Consider the following 26208-nt stretch of genomic DNA (forward strand, 5'->3'; position numbering starts at 1 on the left):
CTGGCCGCATTTACCTGCTGCTGACCCTCTTCCCCCTCTCTCTGACCCACTTACCTGCTCCTGACCCTCTTCCCCCTCTGTTTGACCCCATTTCCCTGCTGCTGACCCTCTTCCCCCCTCTCTTTGACCCCATTTGCCTGCTACTGACCCTCTTCCCCCCTATCTCTGACCCCATTTACCTGCTGCTGACCCTCTTCCCTCCTCTCTCTGGCCCGATTTACCGGCTGCTGACCCTCTTTCCCCCTCTCTTTGAACCCATTTACCTGCTGCTGACCATCTTCCCGCACTCCCTGGCCCGATTTATCTGCTGCTGATTCACTTCCCCCGTCTCTAGGATCCCATGTAGCTGCTGTTGACCCTCTTGCCCCCTCTCCCTAACCCCATTCCCCTGTCATGACCCTCATTCCCCCTCTGGCTGACCCCATTATCCTCTCTCTGACCTCCCATTCGCTAGTCTCCCCATCCTCCGACCCCCATTGCCCCTCTCTTTCCACGAGGCCCCAATCTGTCCCTCCAATCCATTTTCCAGTCTTCCTTCCTTCTCTCACCTCCCGAGTCCCTCACTGATTATATATCGGCCTTGGAGTTGATGCAGCACAGAATCACCTGAAATTTACCTGAGCTAAAAGGGTTAATTTACGAGGACATGTTGCAAAATATTGCTTCCATTTCCTTGAGAAAAGGAGATTGAGGGCTGACCTGTAAGAGGTGCTTAAAATGTCTAACGATTCAATAGGGTAGATACCGGGAAACAATTCTGTCTGGTGCAAGAATCATGAACAAGGGGACGTATTGTCGAACTCGCTACCACAATCATTAGTTGAATCGAATTGCACAGATGTATTTAAGGGGAAGCTAGATAAACACATGAGGGTGAAATGACTAGAAGGCCATGGTGATGGGGTGAGAGGAGACTGGTAGAGCAGAAACAGCAGCTTGGACCAGTTGGGCCGAATGGCCTGTTCCTCTGCTGTATATTGTATGTAATTCTATACAATAAGCTTAACATTAGATTTATGTCATTCAGGAGCGACATCAAGATGCACTTTGTCACACGATGGCTGGTGGGAATTTGAAACTCTAACCCACAAAAAGCTGCAGATGCTCGGGATTATTTGGAGCTTTCATGGCTGTGATCGATACATTGTTGTTAGCTGAGGATATGAAGAGATAAGCAGCAAAGCCGGGGAAACGGAGCTGAGCTGCAGATCAGCAATGATCAAATTGAATGGTGGAGCAGGCCCGAGACGCTGAATGACCGACTCCTGGTCTGAATGAACCTGTGTCCCACGGCCTGACCTTCGATAATACCACTGGAAAGATCAAAGTGAAACTACTGGGAATGGATAATAATAGAAAATAATGAAATGAGCAGAAACTCTAATCCCCACCGCAGCCCACAGAATCCTGGGGGATGCAGATTTCCACAGCGATTCTGCTCTAAATGTGGCCCAACCTATTTCAATATTGTATAGTACCCCATACCTAGATTATCCCTCTAAAGGAACAGGGCTCTGCCTTAACCTGTAACCTTTATAGAATGTGGATTTCAGTGAAATCCAGGATTTTTCGAGCCCCTGTCCATGGTTTCATTTTTCTACCTGAGATTTTAGATTTAATTTATTCCAGGTGTTGCTGCAAAGCCCGAACTCTTCCCGTCCTAAAGACATAAATTCCTCACTCAATTGCCAGCCTAAACTCCCACATTGAAAGGGCTGAGTTTGGATCGCCGGGGGCGGTGTAAACACTGAAAGATGTTTGAGAATTGGGGGAATTCAGTTGCTGCATCGACAGGACTGAGCCGTGTGACGTCACAGAGGGGACCCTGAAGCTGCTTCTGTTGAAGGTGTTGCAGCGATGCGGTCAGAGCCCGGCTTTCGGTACATTGACAGAGAGAAATGTGAGCAAAGTATTATTCCAATCTTTGGGCGGTTTCATTTCAAAACACTTGTAATATAAATTTGTATCTAATTAGTGCAGCACAAACATTACAGTGTAGGGAGTTGACACGCTGCCCAAATGACTGGAAGTAATGTCAATACTCCTGATGCTTCCCGATCCCACGGGAAGTGTCCCTCAATTATAAATGGTTTTATCTTAATCTCTCATCTCACAGACTCAGTTGAGCCCTGTGTCCAGTGCCAAGAGTCACCATCACTTCTCCGACAGAATGAGAGTTCCGTACATTGCACATCCATTTACCATCTTACCGCCAGTTATACAGGCAGTAATGATTTACTATCCGATTATAGCAGCCGTTGGAATCCCCGGTAAGTGATTATCTTCCATTACTAAAGTTGTGAATCAGGGTTAACTCTGTTTCTGCTCTTATCTCGGTAAGTGTCCTTTTCTCACTGTTTTTCACAAGTCAATTGAAAGGCAGAAATTCAGTGACTGTATTTCCCGCTGTACCTCGTTCATTGACTGATAATTTTTTGCATTTTTAAGTTTCTTTAAACCCCATAAAAACTGCAGATTATTTTCTGCATTTAATGTCTTTCCAATGATTCCATTTTAACTGAGACCTCGTGCAATGTGTGATTCCATGGAATATTTTAATTCCATTGTTTCCATGCCCGGCCAAATTTTCTCTCCTCCCCTTCTTTCCAGTAACACTCGGTAATACCTGACAAGGACTATATTTTACTGAACATTCACTGTGTTATAAAATGCTCCAGTTTTTCCCCCTCTGACTCCCGCTGGGGATCGGTCGACTGACGGCCGCTCCTGGATATATACCTGGGAATCTGGACAGTCAGGACTGGGATTTGTTCAGTCTCATTAATCAGAATCTTCCCGCTCTTCTCGGTCTGTTTCCAGCAAAGTGCTGGATATTGTTCCTGCTGAACACACTCCATGCCGAGGGTGGGTTTGTGCTCCATGCAGGGACATAGGCTCTTCCCCTGGTCTTCTCCCCTGACCGGTCACCAGCCTGTTCTCAGACTCCTCTTCACCCACCGGGCGGGCACAGTGCTGCCTGTCACATCCCTTCCAGCAGCTCAGACCGGGAATCCAATGCAGTGAGAGAGTAATTGAAACAAAGCAGCGGCGCTCTGTGAAACTCTCCTGGGTTTGTCCCCATTTGAAAAATCCGTTTCACCTTCCATCACCCGCATTTTACCCAGAGCACTGATCAGAAGCCGGGTTCTGGTCCCTTTATACAAACCGGACACTTTTATTGTTCAGATCATACACTTGCATGTTGATATAACACTGGCTGAACTCTCAGCCAGCCTGTCCGCCCGGTCAAACCGCTGCTCGCTACCAAGTTATAATTAGTTCCCTTCTGATCCTTACAGTTAGAAGATATTTGTAAAGACAGTTAACCAGCCTGTCCCGATGTCCCTTCATCACCTCTTCCTCCATCAACCTATCCACTCTACTCTGAAACTGAGCATAGCTTCTGCCTCAACCACTAACCCTGGAACTGAACTCCACCGCCTCCCAACTCTCTTTGTAAAGATGATTCTCCCACTCCCTTTTCCAATGTACCGAATGTCTTCTGTTCAATCTTGTATCTATGACACCTCGTTCTTGACCCCATCATTTGCTGGAATCAATCTGCTTCTATCTACCTTCTCCCATCCTTGCAACATTTTAAACACTTTGATCATATCGCCCTGTAATCTGTGTCTGTGTTACATTCCTCTGGCTCAGATTCATAGTTTAGTGTGACTGAGCCCTGGGTATGAAAGCGGTGTATTTTAACTCCTACATTCCAAGGAATCAAATTCTCCCCTTCAGCTGGGAAACTGAAATCTCACATTCAGTGGAATGAGCTCCCAACACCCGCTGCTACTAAAAGTTCCAGGTTGCTTTTTGAACAAATGTGATCGGCATCAAACTCCAATATTTCTACTATTGCTTTTAAAACTCTGCCAGGTCTGTTTAAAGATGTTACTCAGTAAGGACATAGTGAAGTGAGTTGTCTCACTGTCCCACTGACTCTCACAAATCTCAGGGACAATGCAGCCTAATGCTCCCATTGGAAGCTTCGCTCCTGTATTAATAAGTCTTTCTCTGAATATTACAGCTCACAGGGTCCATTGTGGCTCGGTGTCCTGCACCAAGAGTCCCCATCATTTCTCAGAGATAAATAAAGTGGAATGTATTGTATATCTGTTTGCCATGTTCCCGTTCTACAAGCGGTATTTGGTGTTCCCGCTAACTGATTCTGAACTTACTGACTTTGTGAATCAGGGTTTATGTGTGTCACTGGTCTTTGTACATGCCCGATATTTTTTCTGTTCCTTCTGAAGAATTTGTTTTGCTTTTTCCAAATCAATGTCAGAATTTAATTGAATATCACATCCTCCCTGTCTGCCATCTTCTTTGAGTGATATGTTCATTGAGATCATAATGCACATATAATATCCAGCAAAAGCTCCAATTATTATCTTCATTCAATGTCCTGTCAGCGGGGGTAATTTTAACTGTAAAAACCGTCAGCACACGATGCAATGGAATGTTGGTCCCCATATTCTCAAGTTGTAATACAGTGTCAGTTATTTCCCTGCTTCAGATAAAGTTTCACACAGAAATTATTAACAAAGGTGAGATTGCACAGTATTGGAGGTAACCTTGTGAGACGGGTTGGTAGTTGCTTGCGAGGAAGGAGACAAAAAGCAGGGATAAATGTTGATGGGATTTTGTTTTTTTTCACAAGGGTGTTTAAATTCGAAAGTGAGCAAGTGATGCTTCAGTTAAATCGAACCTTGGTCAGACCCCACCTGGAGCACGAGTTCAGTCTTGGGCACCGCATCGCCGGAAACATGTATTCGTCTTGGAGGGAGTTCAGCGCAGGTTCACCTGAATTACACCGGGGCTTAAAGGGTTAAATTGTGAGGACAGATTGCATAAACTTAGTTTGTATTCCTTGTGTTTAGAATGTTGAGGGGTGTTATATACGAGTTATTTAAAATGATAAAGAGATTCGATAATGTATATGCAGAGAAACTGTTTCCTTGGTGGAGATTGGAGAACGAGGGGACATGATCTTAAAATGAGAGTTATGCCATTTAGGAGGTAAATCAGGAAACACTTTCTCACACAAAGGGCAGTGTTTTCTGGAACTCGTTTTCCCAAAAGCCCGTCAATGCTCGGTCAATTGAAATTTTGAAGACTGTGATGGATATAACTTTTTATGGTATGAGTATCATGGGATATGGAACCAAGACAGGTAAATGGAGTTAAGGTGCAGATCAGCCAGGGTCTAATGTGATGTTGGAAAAGGCTTGTGGGGCTGAATAACCTCCTCCTGTGTCCCTGTGTAACTGTGCATCAAGCTCCCAAGTCATCAGCATTTCTGCAATGGGAGTTCCATTAATCGCGTGTCCATTTTCAGTGTAACTGGTATAAGTGATTTCTGAAGTTATACTTGTCGCCCGTGGAGTTCCCGGTGAGGCATTGTAACTGGTTATTGATTGTATAAGTCCGTGTCTCTTTGTATTACTGCTCTCCTTGCGGGTCTGCTCAGTTGCTGTGTTTGTCCGGAGGTGATTATTCTACAGATTACGGGTCAGTTTCAGAAATTCTGGGAATATCACGCCCTAACTGTCCTCCCTCTTCCTTTTGTGATATGCTTATTGATATTATAATGTTCTGTGCTTTAATGGTTATATTCGGGACATTGCATGGAGAGTGAGCCCGGAGACTGAAGGAACGGAGAGCTGGGGAAATAGAAACATTACGGCACAGCAGTAAAGCTATTTTTATTTTTAACTGACGACATTGGTGGTTGGATTCTCAGAGTGGTGGATATTCTTTTCTTCATATTCCGTCATTGCACTTGGAAATAGAAACAAGTGTAATTGACGGCAATCGTTGTGTAACTAGATCGTTTGTTATTTAAGTGTCACCACTGTTTAAAGTGTGACTCTAAGTAAGGCGGGACTATAATTAATAAACCATTGAAACACTGATCCAATTGTTGAATCAATTAATGGTTTAGTGCATGATAAATGTGGCGAATAATTTTAGCAATTTTGTAAAATGCTGCATATTTTAGATAAAGAAATTACTGAAATGGTTTGAGTCATTACAAAATATTGGTAACATTGGGAAAAAATTATCCCATCACATTTGGTGCATAGTAACTGTGTCCAAACCTTAGAAGTGCCGCCCTAACAGCCCTGTGGGAGCAACTTCACCACATGGACTGCAGCTGTTCAAGCAGAAGGTCCACCTCAACCTGCTCAGGGTCACTGGACAGCACCTCATATCTCTTATCTCTGATTCGGGGGCAGTACCTTTACAATATATTTATGTATCCACGGAGATCCCACCAGCTGCTTAACTATTTAAAAATTATACACGCCTAAAATCATGTCATATCATTTCCACCGAAGTGTCTCTTGTCTAAAGACGGTTCTGCAGGAAGACAGTGACTTATTTCTACTTCACCTACCTTATCTTGCAAAGGCTTCTCCTTCTGCAGAGTTGTCTCTGATATATATAGTTCTCGTTTTTCTCTCTCTCTGCCTCTGTCTCTCAATCTCAATTTTTCTTTCTCCCTCTCTCTCCCCTCTCCTTTTCACTGACTCTCTCTTTTAGTCTCTCCCTATCTCGTTCTATCCGTCTCTCATTCTCTCTCTCTCCCACACACTCTTTCTCTCTCTTATTCTGTACCAATTAACCCATGACGCTTCTTTCCATGTCAAGCTGACAACCTGCCATACGACACATTATCCTGAGTGAAACTCTGATATTGTTGATTGTTTATTCCGAATGCTCAGTTGTATATATTTCCCATATCTGCTAGGATGTAATTTTGGAAAATCTTACAGACCAGGGTGACAGGTTCTCAATATTGCTCGTGTGTCGGATTAATTTTACAGATGGATTCGTCCAATTCAGAGGTACAACCTGCCCACTAAAACTTTCTGAAGCTGAATCTCGGCAGGTACTTTGTTGTCATGGGTTGGACAGCAGCCGCTATTGTCACTTGCACTGGTCTTTGCTGTAAGCTCGGGATCGCCGCCATCACCTCCCTCTGAAGTTTCATCCATTATCAGAGGTGACAAAAGCGAGGTCGGGAGTGTGCTCCGTCTTACTACGTGTACTTTGGAAGGTTCAATTGTTCCTGGGATCACAGAACAAGGTCATCTTGTTTGTTGCTGCTCACACCTGACCTACTCCCCCTTGCGGTGATTGTTGGAGTTTGCCCACATGATGTTGAACTGTTCAAGGCACCGATGTCAGGACCTGGGGTTTCCAGCGAGGGGAAGTCGGTTGATCAGGTGAACTGTCCATCTGACTTTTTCCTGTTCTAACGAAGGGTCATCGACCTGAGACGTTAAATGTGTTTCTCTCTCTGCAGATGCTGCCTGACCTGCTGAGTATTTCCAGCATTTTCTGTTTTAATTTCAGATTTCCAGCATCCGCAGTATTTTGCTTTTGTTGAAATGTCCATCCGGTGGTTTGTAAACAGAAACTGGTCGAGTTGACCCAAAACAAGTCGCTTTGTAACATGGTGTTTGACATTTGTCTTTTCAACAGTTTTTAGTCATTCCCCCCAGTCTGAGAATCCAACCTGACAAATACGAGGATGCTCTGACCTCCGCCTGGTATCTGCTCCCCTCTCCTGGCCACGGATCCAAACCCGGCGATGATCTCACCATCGGTGGTCCCCGTTTAGCATTTACCACATTTCGGGCCGGCTTCATTCTCACTGCTCCTCACCCATCATTTATCTCCCAATTTATAACTGGCCATTCAGTACTTATTTTCAATCACTTTAATTTCGTTTTGTTTTCATTCGTTCTTCTGTCACTGAACTGCTACTTGTTGCTATTAATTATAACTCATTAACTGGCTGTCCATTTGCTCGTACAATTAAAGGGCTGGTAATTTACTCGGGACTCGTCGGGATTCCTTGCACTTCTGATGAAGCTGTGATGGTGGAAGAGGAGCAGCTCTGAGGAAATTCCCAGAGAATCCATTTTGTTCATGTTTTAATCTTTGCTGGAGGCGTTTATTTTCACTTATTTACTCCAGACTCTCTTATACTGAACATTGCAATTTTATGTTAAAATTGTTATCAACTGCCCAATCCTAGCAGCGGTAACGAGTTCAGTTCCCATTCCCAGATCCTGCAGTAAAGTACATTTCACATCAAATACTGTGAAACTGGCTCCCTTGCTGTAATCTGAAGGCTGATTCCCTGTTTCTGTCTGTTTCCCATTTACAGCGAACGTGGTGACGATTGTGATCCTGTCCCGGGGAAAGTGCGGTCTCTCCAGGTGTATCACCCGCTACCTGGTGGCCATGGCGGCGGCGGATCTACTGGTCATTATCACTGATGTGATACTGGTTCGGATTAATGATTATTATTTCCCAACTACCTTCCTGTGGCTCACACCTGTGTGTTCTTTCAACTTCGCCCTGGCTCATGCAGTCACAGATATTTCTGTCTGGTTAACAGTCGCTTTTACTTTTGATCGTTTTATTATCATTTGTTGCCAGAAGCTGAGGACTAAATATTGCACCGAGAAAACTGCAGCCATGGTTATAGGAACCGTGTGTCTGCTGTTCTGTTTGAAAAACATTCCCTGGAACTTTGCATTTGGACCCTACTTTACAATCGACAACGTACCCTGGGGCTGTACAACAAAACTAGAGTATTACACTGTAACTGCGTGGGTAGCATTTAGCTGGATCCACCGCTGTTTCACCCCACTGCTCCCAATATTCCTGATGCTGCTGCTCAATGCTCTGACCGTAGGACACATTTTGGCGGCCAGTAGAGTCCGCAGGAGGCTGAGGAGCAGCAAGAGTGATGCGAATCACAATGATCCGGAGATGGAGAACCGAAGGAAATCCATTATCTTACTCTTCGCCATATCCGGAAACTTCATACTGCTCTGGACGACGTACGTGATAGTTTTCTTATTAATCCGAATTACAAACCATTATTATTCAACAGGTTTCAATGACCCGATGCTTATCGCAGATATTACCAGCTTTATGCTCCTGCTATTGAGCTGCTGCACAAACACGTGTATTTATGCAGTAACACAGACTAAATTCAGAGAGGAGCTGAAGATTGGGATGAAATATCCACTGAGAATAATATTTAAATTAGTTTAGCAACGAAAAGTTCGGAGGAATTCCCAGCATTAGACCTGCATTGCATCTCATATCCCATCCTGTGTTCTTGCATCTTTTAGCGGAACCCCAACAGGCTCCATCTCTGCCCCAGGCTTCTCCAGATATAACGCTGGCCTCCATCTGACAAGGCCCGCGTGTTCCCATGTAAGAGTCAGTGAGCAAGGTAGAAGAGCTAGCATCATGTGGATGGTAAGGTTATAAAAGTGGTAGGGGTTTAATTGGATTAAATCAAACTCTGGACACAAAGAAATACAAGACCCAGCATTGAGGTTTAGGCTGATGTGAGAATGGGATGTTGATTGCTGGATGAGCGTCAGAACACGTGGGTTACACCAGTTGAGTGTGAAAGGAGAATAAGCCCGTCTGTAATTAATATTTAAATAATATAAGGACATGAACAATAACTGTGGCGGCTTATGTGTGTGGATTGCCTGGAGAACAATAAACAGATCATTAAAACAATCAGCATGTGCTGTCTTTGGACTTTTACTTTCTCTAGCTCGTGAACAGCTGCTCCATCACCGGTGGGACTGTGGGATTTATTGGAACTAAAGCGATGTTGTTTCCTATAGTGAGACTCCTGGACTTGTGCCGATGAACAGTGGTGAACTCCGTTCCCAGCCACTGACTCCATCCCTCTCCCTAACATCTGTCTGCGGCTGACCCACACTGTTCACAACCTTGGGTCATATTTGACCCTGGAATCAGCTTCCGAGTATCCGCAGCATAATGAAGACCGCCTATTTCCACCTCAGTAACATCGCCCGTCTCCACACTTGCCTCAGCTCATCCACTGCTGAAACTCTCACCCATGCCTTTGTTACCTCTAGACTTCACTATTCCATCGCACACCTAGCTGGCCTCCCACATTCCACACTATGTAAACTTGAGGTTATCCAAAATTCAGCTGCCTGTGTCCTTACTCGCACCAAGTCCCGTTCACCAATCACCGCTGTGCTCGTTGAGCTACTTTGGCTCCGGCTTAAAGCCTCGATTTCAAAATTCCCATCATAATATTCAAATCCCACCATGGCATCGCCTCTTCCTATCTCTGTAAACTCCTCCAGCCCCACAACCCCCCGAGTTATCTGCGCTCCTCTAATTCTGCCCTCTTGAGCATCCCTGATTATAATCATTCAACCATTGGTGGCCGTGCCTTCTGTTGCCTCGGCCCTAAGCTCTGGAATTCCCTCCCTAACCCTCTCCGCCTCTCTACCTCTCTTTCCTCCATTAAGACACTCCTTTAAACCTACCTCTATGACCAAGCGTTTGTTCACCTGCCCGAATTTCTCCTTATGCATCTCTGTGTCGTTTTTTGTCTTTTTATGCACCTGCGGTGCCTTGTGACGATTTACTACTTTAAAGGTGCTATGTAAATAAAAGTTGTTGTTATTGTTGTTGCTTCCAGCATCGAGTTCCCCTGCACTTGTGTCTATGAACAAGGATGCTTCCAATAGTGAGACCCATGTCCCTGTGTCTATGAACAGTGGTGTTTCCAGTAGTGAGTCCCCTGTCCCGGTGTCTATGAACAGTGGTGTTTCCAGTAGTGAGTCCCCTGTCCCTGTGTCTATGAACAGTGGTGTTTCCAGTCGTGAGTCCACTGTCCCGGTGTCTATGAACAGTGGTGTTTCCAGTAGTGAGTCCCCTGTCCCGGTGTCTATGAACAGTGGTGTTTCCAGTCGTGAGTCCACTGTCCCGGTGTCTATGAACAGTGGTGTTTCCAGTAGTGAGTCCCCTGTCCCTGTGGCTATGGACAGTGGTGTTTCCAGTCGTGAGTCCACTGTCCTGGTGTCTATGAACAGTGGTGTTTCCTGTAGTGAATTCCATGTCCCGGTGTCTATGAACAGTGGTGTTTCCAGTAGTGAGACCCCTGTCCCGGTGTCTATGAACAGTGGTGTTTCCAGTAGTGAGTCCCCCGTCCCGGTGTCTATGGACAGTGGTGTTTCCAGCAGTGAGCCCCCTGTCCCGGTGTCTAGGAACAGTGGTGCTTCCAGCAGTGAGTCCCCTGTCCCGGTGTCCATGAACAAGGATGCTTCCAATAGTGAGACCCATGTCCTGGGGTCTATGAACAGTGGTGTTTCCAGTAGTGAGTCCCCTGACCCGATGTCTATGAACAGCGGTGTTTCCAGTAGTGAGTCCCCTGTCCCGGTGTCTATGAACAGTGGTGATCCACTAGTGAGTCCCCTGTCCCAGTGTCTATGAACAAGGATGCTTCCAATAGTGAGACCCATGTCCTGGGGTCTATGAACAGTGCTGTTTCCAGTAGTGACTCCCCTGTCCCGGTGTCTATGAGCAATGGTGTTTCCAGTAGTGAGTCCCCTGTCCCGGTGTCTATGGACAGTGGTGTTTCCAGCAGTGAGCCCCCTGTCCCGGTGTCTAGGAACAGTGGTGTTTCCAGTAGTGAGTCCCCTGTCCCGGTGTCTATGGACAGTGGTGTTTCCAGCAGTGAGCCCCCTGTCCCGGTGTCTAGGAACAGTGGTGTTTCCAGTAGTGAGTCCCCTGTCCCGGTGTCTATGAACAAGGATGCTTCCAATAGTGAGACCCATGTCCTGGGGTCTATGAACAGCGGTGTTTCCAGTAGTGAGTCCCCTGTCCCGGTGTCTATGAACAGTGGTGATCCACTAGTGAGTCCCCTGTCCCAGTGTCTATGAACAGTGGTGTTTCCAGTAGTGAGTCCCCTGTCCCGGTGTCTATGAACAGTGGTGTTTCCAGTAGTGAGTCCCCTGTCCCGGTGTCTATGAACAGTGGTGTTTCCAGTAGTGAGTCCCCTGTCCCGGTGTCTATGAACAGTGGTGTTTCCAGTAGTGCGTCCCCTGTCCCTGTGTCTATGGACAGTGGTGTTTCCAGTAGTGAGTCCCCTGTCCCTGTGTCTATGAACAGTGGTGTTTCCAGTAGTGAGTCCCCTGTCCCGGTGTCTATGAGCAGTGGTGTTTCCAGTAGTGAGTCCCCTGTCCCGGTGTCTGTGAACAGTGGTGTTTCCAGTAGTGAGTCCCCTGTCCCGGTGTCTATGGACAGTGGTGTTTCCAGTAGTGCGTCCCCTGTCCCGGTGTCTAGGAGCAGTGGTGTTTCCAGTAGTGCGTCCCCTGTCCCTGTGTCTATGAACAGTGGTGTTTCCAGTAGTGCGTCCCCTGTCCCTGTGTCTATGAACAGTGGTGTTTCCAGTAGTGAGTCCCCTGTCCCGGTGTCTATGAACAGTGGTGTTTCCAGTAGTGCGTCCCCTGTCCCTGTGTCTATGAACAGTGGTGTTTCCAGTAGTGAGTCCCCTGTCCCGGTGTCTATGAACAGTGGTGTTTCCAGTAGTGAGTCCCCTGTCCCGGTGTCTATGAACAGTGGTGTTTCCAGTAGTGCGTCCCCTGTCCCTGTGTCTATGAACAGTGGTGTTTCCAGTAGTGCGTCCCCTGTCCCTGTGTCTATGAACAGTGGTGTTTCCAGTAGTGAGTCCCCTGTCCCAGTGTCTATGAACAGTGGTGTTTCCAGTAGTGCGTCCCCTGTCCCTGTGTCTATGAACAGTGGTGTTTCCAGTAGTGAGTCCCCCCGCTGAATTCCCCCCCCCCGCCGAATTCCCTCCCACTGAAATTCCCCCCACGCTACTCAATTCCCCCGTCTAATACCCCTGTGATACGCTCTTCTCCCCCGTTTAATACCCGTGATACGCTCTTCTCCCCTCTGAGCTACTCACTTCCCCCTGTCTAATACCCCCGTGATACTCTTCTCCTCCCCAGCTCATCTAATACCCGTGATAGATACTCTCTTCTCCCCCGTCTAATACCCGTGATACTCTCTTCCCCAGCTTGTCTAATACCCCTGTGATACTCTTTCCCCCCAATACCCGTGATACTCTCTTCTCTCCCTTGCCTAATGCCCGTGATGCTCTCTTCTTCCCCCCAATACCCCCGTGATACTCTCTTCTTCCCCCCATCTAATACCCCCGTGATACTCTCTTCTTCCCCCCCATCTAATACCCCCGTGATACTCTCTTCTCCCCCCGTGTAATACCCCCGTGATACTCTCTTCTTCCCCCATCTAATACCCCCGTGATACTCTCTTCCCCCCTAATACCCCTGTGATACTCTCTTCTCTCCCTTGTCTAATACCCGTGTGATAGTCTCTTCCCCCCAGCTCGTCTAATACCCCCGTGATACTCTCTTCCCCCCCAATACCCGTGATACTCTCTTCTCCCCCAGTACCCGTGATACTCTCTTCTCTCCCTTGTCTAATACCCGTGATACTCTCTTCTCCCCCGTCTAATACCCCTGTGACTATAGCTCCGTGACATCCCCCCTATAATACAACCCATTAAAATCCCCCATAATACCCCTGCGTACTACACCCTCGTGAAGTTACCCCACCGTGAAACTCTCCACCTATAATTTCCCCCCCGTTTAATCCCCCTCTGAATTCCCCCCACTTGTAGAATTCCCCTCGCTTATCTCCTGCGCCCCCCCTGCTGTATTGTCCACCCGTGTGCCACTCCTGTAAAATAACTCCCCCTGTATAATTCACCCCATCTCCCTGTACACTCCGCCCCCTGTACCTCTCTCCCTCTGTGAAACTCCTTCCCTCCTCCCCCTTGGTGAAACTCCACAGCCCCCCCTGTATAAGACCCCCATATATCTCCATCCATGTATAATCACCCCGCCCTGTCAATCTCCCTCCCCACCGCTGGTGAAACTCCACAGCCCCCCCTGTATAAGACCCCCATATCTCCATCCCTGTATAATCCTGCCCACCCTGTCAATCTCCCTCCCCACCGCTGGTGAAACTCCACAGCCCCCCCTGTATAAGACCCCCATATATCTCCATCCATGTATAATCGCCCCGCCCGCCCTGTCAATCTCCCTCCCCACCGCTGGTGAAACTCCACAGCCCCCCACTGTATAAGACCCCCATATATCTCCATCCATGTATAATCCTGCCCGCCCTGTCAATCTCCCTCCCCACCGCTGGTGAAACTCCACAGCCCCCCCTGTATAAGAGCCCCATATCCTCCATCCATGTATAATCCTGCCCGCCCTGTCAATCTCCCTCCCCACCGCTGGTGAAACTTTATTTTGCCCCGTGTGTGAATCACTCACTTACCTGGTGTGGCTCCAAATCACAACTCTCTTTAATTTGCTTTAATTCACGTCCAAACAAACAGACAATGTAAAACACTCCCCCCGCACCGAGCACAAAATGGCTGCCCACCCGCACCGAGCACAAAATGGATGCCTCCCCCCGCACCAAGCACAAAATGGCTGCCTCCCCCAGCACCGAGCACAAAATGGCTGACCCCTCGCACCGAGCACAAAATGGCTGCCTCCCCCCGCACCAAGCACAAAATGGCTGCCCCCCCGCACCGAGCACAAAATGGCTTCCCCCTGCACCAAGCACAAAATGGCTGCCTCCCCCCCCCGCACCAAGCACAAAATGGCTGTGGCCGCTCACTCTGTCGGTGGCTGTAAAATGAGTGTCTGGAACATATTTGGAGAGAGATTGAGAAGCCTGGGAATAAAGGAGGGTGAGAGTGTGAGATGGGGGGCATGAGAGATCAGAGGGGGGTGCAGACGTGGAGCAAGAGATGACGGACATTCCCAACCTTCCCGCACAGTACCGTCCCAGCTCCAGGTATGTTCCTCACTGCAGGAAGATGTTTCCCCCCCCCCCCAACCCCCATCAGTGTAGTGGGAAACAAAACCTGAGCTGGGTGTCCCTGAACAGAGAAAAGACACACAGAGATTTGGGTGACATAGGAGGCCATTCAGCCCTTCGAGCCTGTCCCACCAATGTTAGATTGTGGCTGATCTGCACCTCGACTCCATTTACCCACAGGAGAGAGGCAGAGACGTAGAGGGAAAGAAACTGTTTGACTTGGCGTTATACAACAAACCGGGTGATGGTGAATCAGCCTCCCGTTTCACATCTCGCCCTATTGTAACATTGATGGAAATCAACCTCGGCAGAGATGTGACGCAGGATTCTGGTTTATTGTCACTGGGTTCACACTGTGGCAGCGGGTCAACATCTGGCCCAGTGAGAGGGACTGAGGAGCAGAAAGCAGAGATACGGAAAGTGAGAAGGACAAAGAGGCAGAACGGAGTGAGAGGGAGCAAGATTGGGAATAAGAGAGAGAGAGGGAGCCAGAACCAGTGAGAGGAGCGGAGATCAGAAGGCAGAGAAACTGAGATTCAAATTATAAAGAGAGGCAGATGGACAAAGAGAGAGGGAGAGAGTGGCTGGCAGAGAGAGAGAGAGAGAGAGAGAGAGAGAGAGTTAGGGAGAGAGGCAGAAATAGAGAGTTGGAGATCGAGAAAGACAGAGAGTGCTGCAGAGAAAGAGTTGGAGAGGCAGAGATATCAAGAAAGACGTAGATACAAAGAAGATTCGAGAGGGAGATGAAGGGATGCAAAGATTAACGTTGCAGGAAGAGATAAAGAACAATGGAGAGAGAGAGACTGACGTAGAGATACAGATATAACGAAAGATGTGCCGATACAGAGATGTGACTCGAGAGGGAGGGAGGTGGAAAGTGGAATATACAGCTTACAGTGGGCGATCGGGAGAACTAACTCCAGTGGAAATTCAAGCCCCCCGATGTGTCTACGGGGACAGGTGTCTCTGACTGTACAGCCTGGCCTGCGTGTGTCTCTGTCACTGGTCCCAGGCTGTAAGGGACAGACAGAGAGATGGGGAAATAGGGAGAGAGGGAATTGTACAAGTTTAGAGCAAAGAAGGAGGCCATTCGGCCCCTCATGTCTGCGCCGGACGATTCATAAAGCTATCCAGCCTAATCCCACTCTCCTGCTCTGGGTCCGTCGCCTTATCGGTTACGGCACTTCTAGTGCATATATGGCTCCTGGTTATTGACCTCTCTGCTGGGGGAAAGCAGTCCTTCCCATCCACTCTATCTAGGCCCCTCATCATTTTATACACCTCCATTTAATCTCCCTCAGTCTCTATTCCAAAGAAAACCAACCCAGCCTATCCAGTCTTTCCTCATAGCTAATAAAGGAAAGTATCTAGTCTGCCATCTTCAGTGCCTTTTCTACAGAGGTAGAGAGAGAGAGGGTGGTGCAGAAAGATGTACAAGTTACATTGGGGGGAGCAAGCGATGGCAATGAATCGCAGGGTGATAAACAGACACATTGGCGGCCAGGCAGGCAGCCTGTGCTGAGGGTGCCTCGGTCACTCTCCTCCCTCTGAAGGAAGCACTTCTCCAGGATTCCACCTCCCAAAACACTCTCTCTCTGCATCGTCACGTTGCAGCTTCTGGAGAGAGAGAAATGAAAATTGATTAAAAGAAAGCACGCAATGAATTAAAAAACTACATGCACAGCTCTGACCCAGGAAATGGAGTTTATTTTGCTGATTTGTCATCATTTACTGGTTTCTAAAAATGTCCCAATCCTCTGGCCTAACACTAATCTTGGCAACATTGTCTGCCTTTTCTTTCAATGTGATCCCATCTTTAACTCCCTTAGTTAGCCACGGATGGTGCGTCCTCCTCGTAGAGCCTTTCTTTCTCACTGGAATACACCTTTGCTGAGATTGATGAAATATCTCCTTAAATGTCTGCCACTGCTGAGCTTGCGTCTTACCCTTTCATCTATTTTCCCAGTCCACTTCAGCCAACTCTGTCCTCGTACCCTTGTAATTGCCTTTATTTCAGTTTAGGACACTAGTTTCAGACCCAAGTTTCTCACCCTCAAAATAAATTTGAAATTCTACCAATCACTCTTTCTTAGGGGATCCTTTACTATGAGATCATTAATTAATCCTGTCTCATTACACATTACCAGATCTAAAATAGCATCTCCCACTTCTGGCATTTAACAGTCACCTCCATCTGCGTCCCCCCCTCTCTCTCCCCATCGCTTGTTCTCTTTCCCCCTCTCTCTGTTCCTATCTAGCTCCCCATCTCTGTCGCTCTTTTTCATTCACTCATCTGCTCTCTCTCTCTGATTCTTTCCCTCTATCTCAGCTTTAATCTTGATTAAAATGTATTCTGAAATGTTTCTGTCTCAACATTTAAAATAACGACAAATCCAATTGCATTTTTTAAGTTAAGGGGGAAAAATTCGGTTGCAATGCAAAAAGAGAGAGAGAGCAAGCGAGAGAAAGCTCGAGAGAAATAACAACAACAATTAGATTTGTATAGTGCCTTTAATGTAGTTAAACCTCCCAGGGAGCTGCACAGGAGTGTTATAAAACAAAATTTCACATCGAGCCACACAAGAGAAAGATGGCGAGAGAGAGAGAGAGAGAGAAAGCTGGCGAGAGAGAGAGAGAGAGACAAAGAAAGATGGCGAGAGAGAGACAGAGAAAGCTGGAGAGAGAGACGGAGAAAGCTGGAGAGAGAGACAGAAAGCTGGAGAGAGAGACAGAGAAAGCTGGAGAGAGACAGAGAAAGCTGGAGAGAGAGACAGAGAAAGCTGGAGAGAGAGACAGAGAAAGCTGGAGAGAGAGACAGAGAAAGCTGGAGAGAGAGACAGACAGAGAAAGCTGGCGAGAGAGAGAGAGAGAAAGCTGGAGAGAGACAGAGAAAGCTGGAGAGAGAGAGAGGAAGCTGGAGAGAGAGAGAGGAAGCTGGAGAGAGAGAGAGGAAGCTGGTGAGAGAGAGAGAGAAACCTGGAGAGACAGAGAAAGCTGGCAAGAGAGAGAGAGAGAGAAAGCTGGCGAGAGAGAGACAGAGAAAGATGGCGAGAGAGAGAGACAAAGATGGCGAGAGAGAGAGAAAGCAGGCGAGAGAGAGAAAGCTGGCGAGAGAGAGAGAGACAAAGATGGCGAGAGAGAGAGAGAGAAAGCAGGCGAGAGAGAGAAAGCTGGCGAGAGAGAGAAAGCTGGACAGAGAGACAGAGAAAGCTGGAGAGAGAGAGACAGAGAAAGCTGGAGAGAGAGAGAGAGACAGAGAAAGCTGGAGAGAGAGAGACAGAGAAAGCTGGAGAGAGAGAGAGACAGAGAAAGCTGGAGAAAGAGACAGATAAAGCTGGCGAGAGAGACAGAGAAAACTGGAGAGAGAGAGACAGAGAAAGCTGGAGAGAGAGACAGACAGAGAAAGCTGGCGAGAGAGAGAGAGAGAAAGCTGGAGAGAGACAGAGAAAGCTGGAGAGAGAGAGAGGAAGCTGGTGAGAGAGAGAGAGAAACCTGGAGAGACAGAGAAAGCTGGCAAGAGAGAGAGAGAGAGAAAGCTGGCGAGAGAGAGACAGAGAAAGATGGCGAGAGAGAGAGACAAAGATGGCGAGAGAGAGAGAAAGCAGGCGAGAGAGAGAAAGCTGGCGAGAGAGAGAGAGACAAAGATGGCGAGAGAGAGAGAGAGAAAGCAGGCGAGAGAGAGAAAGCTGGCGAGAGAGAGAAAGCTGGACAGAGAGACAGAGAAAGCTGGAGAGAGAGAGACAGAGAAAGCTGGAGAGAGAGAGAGAGACAGAGAAAGCTGGAGAGAGAGAGACAGAGAAAGCTGGAGAGAGAGAGAGACAGAGAAAGCTGGAGAAAGAGACAGATAAAGCTGGCGAGAGAGACAGAGAAAACTGGAGAGAGAGAGACAGAGAAAGCTGGAGAGAGAGACAGACAGAGAAAGCTGGCGAGAGAGAGAGAGAGAAAGCTGGAGAGAGACAGAGAAAGCTGGAGAGAGAGAGAGGAAGCTGGTGAGAGAGAGAGAGAAACCTGGAGAGACAGAGAAAGCTGGCAAGAGAGAGAGAGAGAGAGAAAGCTGGCGAGAGAGAGACAGAGAAAGATGGCGAGAGAGAGAGAGAGACAAAGATGGCGAGAGAGAGAGAGAGACAAAGATGGCGAGAGAGAGAGAGAGAGAGAAAGCTGGCGAGAGAGAGAAAGCTGGCGAGAGAGACAGAGAAAGCTGAAGAGAGAGAGACAGAGAAAGCTGGAGAGAGAGAGACAGAGAAAGCTGGAGAGAGAGAGACAGAGAAAGCTGGAGAGAGAGAGACAGAGAAAGCTGGAGAGACCGAGAGACCAGCCCAGAGACACAGTAAGGCCCGGGGACAGAGAGAGAGAGAGCGAGGTCGCGGGAACAGAGAGAGAGAGAACCCGGGAACAGAGAGAGAGATCCCGGCAACAGAGAGAGAGGACATCGGAGCAGGAGGGAGCGAGAGAGCGTGAGAGAGAGAGAGGAGAGGAAACACCAGCTGGAGAGAAAAAGCTGGAGAGAGAGAGAAACAGAGGCCTGAACCGCGAGACCGGAGACCGGGAGGAGCAGCCCGAACCAGGACAATAAATAAGAGGCCTGGGGAGGGGGAACCCGAGAACGCGAGGCCCAGAGACCGCGGGATCGGAGACCGGGAGGAGCGGCCCGAACCGGGAAAACAAGTAAGAGGCCTGGGAAGGGCGAACCCGAGGCCGCGAGGTCGGAGAACGGGAGGAGCGGCCCGAACCGGGAAAACAAGTAAGAGGCCTGGGGAGGGTGAACCCGAGACCGCGAGGCCCAGAGACCGCGGGAACGGAGACCGGGAGACCAGGGCAGAAAACAGCCTGGTCAGTCAAAAAACCCGGGGGCCTGAGACCGACACGACGACACGAGGAGATCCGCCCAGAGCGCGGAAAGCGAATGAGTCCGGGGCACGGAGAGTGGACGAGTTTGGAACACGGAGAGAGAGAGCGAGTCCGAGACCCGGAGAGCGAGTGAGAGAGTCGGAAGAGAAAGAAAAAAAAAACGGAGAAATAAGTTTTACCTAATTCTACCTAAGTTTCATTTTAGTTAAAGTTAGTTCGGAAAAAGTTTAAGTTTATTTAAATTTAGTTCGAAAAAACCTGAAAAAAGAACAACAAACCCGCGAGGAAAAGGAATAGAAACCCGAGAGAAACGATAAACTACCCGAACCAAGATCCTGTGAGAGAAAGAGAAAGATAAACCTTTAAGAACAGCTATATCAAAGATGAACCCCTGAAAAACTCCCAATTTTGGACCTAAAAGTGGGCTAAGGTGGAACATGACACAAAAAAGAGGAAAAAAAGATATCTATCTGAGACAAAAAACAAACGACTACAATGAGCAGGGAAATGATATATCCTGAGCAATGCACAAAAAATAAAGCAAAGGAAAAATACAAGTACACAACACTAAAAAATAACCCAGAGATCCTCTACGTTGACTATACCACACACAAAGGGACTAAGCTGAAGAACAACCTCATATTCTACACCGAATACGTCACCTCCTGGAAGGAGACTTTACAAAAACACTACGCATACGTCTCCAGTGAAGGTATTGGCAGTGGAGGCAGACTGAAAATATGTAAAGATGGAAACCTAGATAAAGATGACCCCCTGCTAACCATAAGCTACTACAACAAAAATAGAAAGATCATGATACAGGGGAATGTGGAAAATCTGGACTCCTTCGAAAAGGAATTCCCCCAGTTGAAAACTAAGGCAGACACAAAGAAGACCAATGGACAGGAAGCAAAAGAGAGTCGAACAGAGGATGATGAGAACCAAGTGGAGGAAGAAGAAGAGAGACCAGCAGAGGAAAACACCTCCCTGTCCATCTCCACACCCCCCACACCTCTCAACGAAAACAAAATGATGAAAGAGAATCTGGCCAAACTAGAACTTGATTTCAACGAATACAGAGAAACACTGGCCAAGAATCTGAAGGAGGAATTCAAACAGCTAAAAACGGAACACGAATCCACCATCCACAAGATGACAAAGACCATAGAGGAGCAAAGAAATGAGATCAAAGAACTCCGTACTCAACTAAACAAAACGAAGGAGACCGTAGAAAGGCTCAGCAGGCAACACAAACCTCTTAAGGTCCAAAAACCTGAGGACACAAAAACAACACACACAAGGACACAGAACCCGCCGGATGCCACCCCACACGACGACACACCGAAAGCCACAAACCCCGCTCCAACCAGCCCTCAGTCGAATCATGCCCAGACAACTGCTACCCAGTCCTCGCACACAGGAACACAAAAACCGACAGATACCCCCCCAAACGAGGACACACCGAAAGCCCCAAACCCCGCTCCTGCCACACAACATATCCCAGAAACCCAGCCAACAACCAGCCACCAGGCGAGTCCTACCCAGACTACTGTTACCCAGTCTGAAAAACCAGCCCCTCAGGCGGTCCTGCTGACCGACTCCAACGGAAAGTTCCTGGACCCCCAGAGGCTGTTCCCAGACCATCAAGTCCTGAAAAAATGGTGCAGCAACACAGACCAAGCAATGAAGATCCTGAACAAAGAATCCCTTGGAAGCCCCAAATGGATTGTGATCCACACAGGCACGAACGACCTACGCACCCAACAGGAAGGCACTGCTAGGGCGGTGAGCAGGATGGCGGAAAAGGCCAGCAGGGAATTCCCCGAGGCGCGGATCGTGATCTCCACACTACTGCCCAGAAAGGACACCCCAGCCTATATAATCCACAACACCAACAGGGAGATCGACACGAGATGTTCTGTCCTCCCCAACGTCTCCCTGGCCCATCATCCAAACATCAACACAAGGGACCTCTATGACGAAATACATCTACTCAAACAGCGGATGTGGGTCTTCGCAAGAAACCTCATAAACACTGCCAAAAGACGCAGCCCTCCCACCCCCTCTACCATTGGGAGCCCAAACAGGACCACCAATGTCCCCCACCCCCCATTACAAAACCAACAACAGAACCGTGCTTTTATACCTGACCCAAGACCCCCCTCTAGACCACAGACTGTAGACCAAGAACTGAGAAAGATCATGACGATGCTGAACAGCCTGATAGAAAGCCGGAGAAATTATTAATATTGTTATTTATCATTATCATTATTGTTATCTTATCAGTATTATTACTATTATTAGATAGATATATGTGCATGCCTCATGAAATTTATACTAAATCATCATTTAGCATTATAGAAAATAGTGTTTCCACACTCATCCCACGAAATAGGTCCATTTTATTTCGTTTTATTGAACTATATAAATGCGTTCTTTCCACATAAGCTGCTGGAATATCCAGGGCCTCCGCTCCTCAACTTTTGGGATGAAGAGTACAGACCCTGAATTCCTAAAAGCTATAAAAGACATTGATATAATTGTGTTAACAGAAACATGGTGCCAAAAGGACGTGCCGACCCACTGTCCCCCAATGTACCATGAAATCATTGTGCCCTCAGTAAAGAACACTAAAACACGCAAGGGCAGGACCTCCGGGGGAATATTGGTGTGGTATAAGGGAGAACTGGACAAACACATCTCACCGGTAAAACAGGGAAAATCACACGTATGGCTAAAACTAGGTAAAAATATAGGAATAGCAAAAAAAGATGTTTACTTATGTGCGATCTACATACCTCCAATAGAATCGCCATATTTCGAAGAGGAGTTATTTGATACTCTCCACATGGAAATCAGCCATTTCCAGGCCCAAGGAAAGGTGATAATATGTGGGGACCTAAATGCAAGGACCGGTTGTGAACCTGACTTCATAGACCCACAGGGAAACAACCATGTGTTTGGCCAGACCCCTTTAGATGTCACACCAGCCATCGCAAATCGGAACAACCTTGATCATGAAATAAATAAAAGCGGTAGGCAGGTAGTGCAACTCTGCCGAGCCTTAGGCCTGTACATAGTTAACGGTAGGTTCAGAGGGGACTCCCTAGGGAGACTCACATACTCCTCAAATCTTGGGTCTAGTGTGGTGGACTATACAATCACTGACCTGGACCCCTGCGATATCAACTCATTCACTGTCAGGCAGCAATCCCCCCTCTCAGACCATAACCAAATAAATATGTACCTTAAACTTTCTGCCCAAACTACAGACACAAAAAAGGAACCCAGTAAGCTCCATAAAATAAACCAGACATACAGATGGGCCCCAGACAGTGGAGAAAAATTCATCACAGCACTAAAGTCACCTGATCTCACAAGTAAAATATCAAAATTTAAAGAAAACCCATACGAGATCACCAGAGATGGTGTAAACATGGCCATAGAGGATATAAATATGATCTTCCATGAGGCAGCTGTAAAAGCCGACCTTGTGAAACAGAAGAGGAAGTGTCACAAAAGACAAAATAAAAATAAGAAATGGTTTGACCACGAATGCAAAAATGCCAGAAAAGACCTGAGAAAAATATCAAACCAAAAGCATCGCCAACCAAACAATCCGGACCTACGTACTAGTTACAATGAAACCCTCAAAAGATATAAACACACCATTAGGAACAAAACACAAAACTATACCCACAAAATACTCGAAGAAATTGAAAACTCCACCAATCCAAAACAATTCTGGGAAATGTGGAATAACCTGAGTACAACACAATTGCAAGCATTACCAATCCAAGATGGCGACATCTGGAGAACACATTTTGAAAACCTCTACAAAGACATCCCAATAAACGAAACAAACCCAAGTCAACATCAGGTCACAGAAAAACTCCACACATTAGAAGCAACAATTAAAGACAACCAAAACCCTCTAGACTCCCCAATCACATGGAAAGAACTGGCCACAAAAACAAAATCTCTCCACCTAAAGAAAGCCTGTGGCCCAGACAACATCAAAAATGAAATGCTCAAGTTCAGCAATATGGAGATGCAGGGTGCGGTACTCAAATTATTCAACATCATATTACGTTCAGGCTGTTTTCCTGATATCTGGTGCCAAGGACTAATCTCCCCCATATATAAAAGTGGAAACAAATCAGACCCAAATAACTACCGCGGCATCTGTGTCAACAGTTGTCTAGGGAAGTTATTCTGCAGTATTCTAAATAGTAGATTACTTGATTTTCTTAACAAACATAATATCCTCAGAAAAAAACAAATAGGCTTTCTTCCAAAACACCGCACCGCCGACCATATCTATACCCTTCACACCCTCATTGGAAAACATATACACCAAACAAAAAATGGGAAAATATTCGCCTGTTTCATCGACTTCAAGAAAGCCTTTGACTCTATATGGCACGAAGGGCTCCATTATAAACTTCTTCAGTGTGGAATAGGGGGCAAAGTCTATGACCTTATTAAATCAATGTATCTGAAAAACAAATGCGGGGTCAAAATTGGAGACAAACGCACCGATTTCTTCACCCAGAGAAGAGGCGTCCGGCAGGGCTGCAATTTGAGCCCGACCCTGTTCAACATATACATAAATGAATTAGCAGACATGCTGGAGCAAAGCGAGTCACCAGGTCTCCGTCTCCTGGATGGAGAAGTGAAATCCCTGTTCTATGCGGACGACCCGGTTCTGCTGTCTCCCACAGAACAGGGATTACAGCAACAACTAGACCTACTCGACAAATACTGCCAAAATTGGGCTCTAACAGTAAATCTAAAGAAAACCAACATCATGATTTTTCAAAAAAGGCCCAGATGTCAGGAAAACAAATACCAGTTTACCCTCAGTGATACCACTATAGGACACACTATGAGCTACACCTACCTTGGTCTAACTATTACAGCATCAGGGAGCTTCAGCATAGCAGTGAATGCACTAAAAGAAAAAGCCCGAAGAGCCCTATATGCAATAAAAAGAAAATTCTACAACATCCAAATCCCAATCAAAATCTGGCTCAAGATATTTGACAGCATAATCCTGCCCATTGCACTGTACGGTAGTGAAGTATGGGGCCCGCTAAATCACCAAAGCTACACTAAATGGGAAAAACACACAATAGAAGCCCGACATGCAGAATTCTGCCGAAGCATCCTTCGCATCCAAAGAAAAACGCCAACAAATGCATGCAGAGCCGAACTAGGCAGATACCCACTGATAATAAACATCCAAAAACGAGCACTAAACTTCCTAAATCACCTCAAATCTAGCTCCCCAGACACCCTTCATTTCAAAGCCTTTCAGACCCAAGAGCTAAACCCAGAAAAGAGTCCCCTGAGTCAGCTGCTACTGAAACTAAGTACTCAGCCGGACCCTGACCAGCCCCAGACCAACACAGCCGTCCAAACACCAATCCGAGTGAACCAAATCATTAAACAATGCAAAGAAACCTACCTGGAACATTGGAACGAAATAACCAAAAGCCAAAGCAGATTAGAATGTTACCGGGCCCTAAAAAGAGAATATAAACTGGCAGACTACCTCACGACCATCAGAGACACAAAACAGAGACAGACCTTCACCAGGTACAGACTAAGCGACCACCAACTGGAAATTGAAAAAGGCAGATACAAGAAATCCTGGCAGCCTAGAGAGAATAGAATATGCGATCAATGTCTGACCGGCGAGGTTGAAACAGAAATGCATTTCCTCCTAAAATGCGAAAAATTCAACACATCAAGAAACATATTATTCAACAAGCTAAGCCAAACAACCCCAGATTTCAAGGAATTGGATGACCTGTCAAAATTGAGATTAGTCCTGGGAGAAGGAGACAGACCATACCTTGGGGCCAAATATGTAACAACATGTCACAACCTGAGGACTGTTTAAAATTAAGACTGTTGAAAATTAATATTGAACGTACCAAATGAAGTACAAAGACTGTTTAAAATTAATATTGTTTAAAAGTAATATTGTATGTACCCAACAAATGTCAAATCGATTGACACCTACAGAATGTTGGAAAACTGTACCTTTTTGCTATGTAAGCTTTGGCAATATGGTTCTCTGTAAACTTTCATGCCAATAAAGCATTTGAATTGGAATTGGAATTGGATAGCTAGAGAGAGAGACAGAGAAAGCTGGCGAGAGAGACACAGAAAGCTGGCGAGAGAGACAGAAAGCTGGCGAGAGAGAGACAGAGAAAGCTGGCGAGAGAGAGACAGAGAAAGCTGGCGAGAGAGAGACAGAGAAAGCTGGAGAGTGAGGCAGAGATAGCTGGAGAGAGAGACAGAGAAAGCTGGCGAGAGAGAGACAGAGAAAGCTGGCAAGAGAGAGAGAGAGAAAGCTGGCGAGAGAGAGACAGAAAGCTGGAGAGAGAGACAGAGAAAGCTGGAGAGAGAGACAGAGAAAGCTGGAGAGAGAGACAGAGAAAGCTGGAGAGAGAGACAGAGAAAGCTGGAGAGAGAGACAGAGAAAGCTGGAGAGAGAGACAGAGAAAGCTGGAGAGAGAGACAGAGAAAGCTGGCGAGAGAGACAGAGAAAGCTGGCGAGAGAGACAGAGAAAGCTGGCGAGAGAGACAGAGAAAGCTGGCGAGAGAGAC

General features: G+C 46.9%; 1 long non-coding RNA gene across 1 annotated transcript in view; it reads right to left on the minus strand.

Moving 5' to 3' along the window:
• Positions 1 to 14197: 14197 nt before the first annotated feature.
• LOC147093990 (uncharacterized) overlaps positions 14198 to 26208 on the minus strand; it is a 44099-nt gene continuing 32088 nt past the window's right edge. The window contains exon 4 of the long non-coding RNA XR_015074730.1: positions 14198 to 16356. This is a non-coding gene — a long non-coding RNA (uncharacterized LOC147093990). The remainder of the gene's footprint in view (positions 16357 to 26208) is intronic.

This window comes from Somniosus microcephalus, unplaced genomic scaffold (assembly GCF_052327205.1).
Source record: "Somniosus microcephalus isolate GS21.2 unplaced genomic scaffold, FLI_Smic_1.0 unresolved_chr1, whole genome shotgun sequence".
Taxonomy (NCBI): Eukaryota; Metazoa; Chordata; class Chondrichthyes; order Squaliformes; family Somniosidae; genus Somniosus; species Somniosus microcephalus.